Source organism: Cynocephalus volans, chromosome 10, assembly GCF_027409185.1.
Source record: "Cynocephalus volans isolate mCynVol1 chromosome 10, mCynVol1.pri, whole genome shotgun sequence".
In the NCBI taxonomy this organism is placed as follows: domain Eukaryota; kingdom Metazoa; phylum Chordata; class Mammalia; order Dermoptera; family Cynocephalidae; genus Cynocephalus; species Cynocephalus volans.
The window spans coordinates 54,441,835-54,444,086 of NC_084469.1; positions in this window are offsets into that span (position 1 = coordinate 54,441,835).

The window sequence follows — 2,252 nt, forward strand, 5'->3', positions numbered from 1 at the left end:
CTCTCAAGGGGCTGTTTCCTGTGTTTATTAACTCCCCATATATCCACCTGTGCTTATCACCTGATGTCATCCATGCTGCCCTCCATCTGGGCACAGGACAGTTGACTTTCTCTCTTATGTTTCTAATCCACTGTCAACCCCGAATATACCCTCTGGCGGTGTCCATCACCTTCTTCCTTCTACACGTAGCAGGATCCTTGTGTACCCACTTCCCCAAGGACTGTCTCTTTATAGAGTGACTTTAAGCACAAAACTCCACATGCTTTTTTTCTTCCTTCTCTCATTTCCTACTGTTCTATTGGTTTTCTAACCTGAAGGGTGACTGCTAGTTCCTTAATTTTCTGCCTTAGTTTCTAAGTCATAGATTACTTTTAGGCTAAAAGTCTCTCTCTGGCCACCATTTTGGCCTCACTTATCAAGTCTTGGTTTGTAGGTTATTAACTGGAAATTAAATTGATTTATTTACCAACTTGCATTCCCCCCCCCCCCAAGATTCTGGAGTTTTGTTCTTCCCTTTTTGTGATCATTTTTATTTAAAACTTCAAGTTTATTCAAACTAGAGATTTATTCTATAGATGTGTATAGAGGTTAATAACTTTTTCTTTTTTTGGCACTATTTTTTAAGATGATATCTCTGGGCACTGAGGCAGCCTCATTCCACAGGTTTAGATCTGAAGTATTTTCATTATTGTTTCTTCCAGTGTATTTCATGGTTTGCAGGTCAGTTTCTTCTTTGACTCATCAATGGATCATATGACTTTTAATTTCAAAGAATATTTTCTCAATTTTTTTCCTTTTTACTGATTTTTATCTGGCATGTTGAGTTAATTTTAGCCAGACATGTTCCCTAGACAGGCATGACTAGATTTTTTTCCCCACTCTTTCTAATTTAGATGAATTTTCACATCTCAGTCCAGATAAGAGTGTGGGAAATAGGACTCCTCAAAGCACACATATCACAGGTGGCTCTGAGATTTACGAGGCAAACTCAGGTCCAGTCTGTATCATTGTACCTGGCACATAGCACTCAGTAAGTATCACCTTCAACTTAAATAAATGCAGCTGTAAATGCTTTTTATGTGTCTTCAGGTTCATATAAAAGGCCAGATCAATTCAGATTAATTATCAGGGTTGGAACTATGGGTACATAATTTAAGGGGCACCAAAAAAACTCAGTAATCAGGATAAATAATATTTTAATGTAATATCTTTTTTTTTTTTTTTTTTTTGAGGCTGGCTGGTACAGGGATAAACACTGGGCCTGGGTGTTATCAGCACCACACACTATAATCAACTGAGCTAACCGGCCAGCCTCTTAATCCCTTAACGTAATGCCTTTAAAAATAAAAATTAATGCAAAAAAAAAAAAAAAAAATCCACGTTGAACGAAACTGTCAGAATTATGTCTCCTCGTCAACCCCCCAACCCCACCCCACACCACTGGAAGGGACATTTCTTCCAAGCCGCACCTATCCTCCATCCTCTCCTAAAAGCCTCGGATATTGCTGGATCAAGCCCTAGGTCCTCCCCTGCCACCATTATCAGGGGATCTTTTGCTGCTTGCCCCAAGTCCAGCCTCCCCTAAAATCCTGGGGACGCACGGCCAGAGTCTCCCCCACCTCTATTCTGGGAGTTTGGCCCAAGCTAATCCCGCTGCCCCCAAAATAGCCTTGAAGTTCCCCGTCAGTTCTGGCACACCCTCTCACTCTCCAGGACACAGTGTCCTCCGAAATGGGAGTCCCAGCAGAGCCTCACCCTCCTCTCTCTCATCCCCAAGTGCCTCGCCCACACTTTGCCTGGCTCAGGTCCCTCCGGCCCCGAACCTGGTTTCTGCTCCGGGAAGGGCGCACCGAGGCCGAGACTTGCGTGGGTGAGCTTTGCTCACCTGTGCGGCTGAAGGTCAGGGCACACGGTCTGGCCACAGGCCGCTGAAAGACACCGGCAAAGCGCCAGGGCCACAGTTTCCATAATCCTTGGGCATTCCCGCGACGCTCTCGTGGTCAGCAAATTTCACAGGCCCTCGGAGGAAAAACTTGTGAACTTCGAGGCATCTTAACAGTGAGCTCCTAAACTTGGTTGTATGAGCGGTGCAACCCGCGTGGGCTAAGTCAACTCCCCACTCCGCCTACCTCCAAAACTACACTTCCCAGAGGCCTCTGCGGTCACATCCGTCTCCCTTCTGCCGGCCTTTAGCATGTTGCTTTGACGTAAAGGAGCATTTCCGGTTGGTGGGTCCCTCCCGTTAGGTTTGT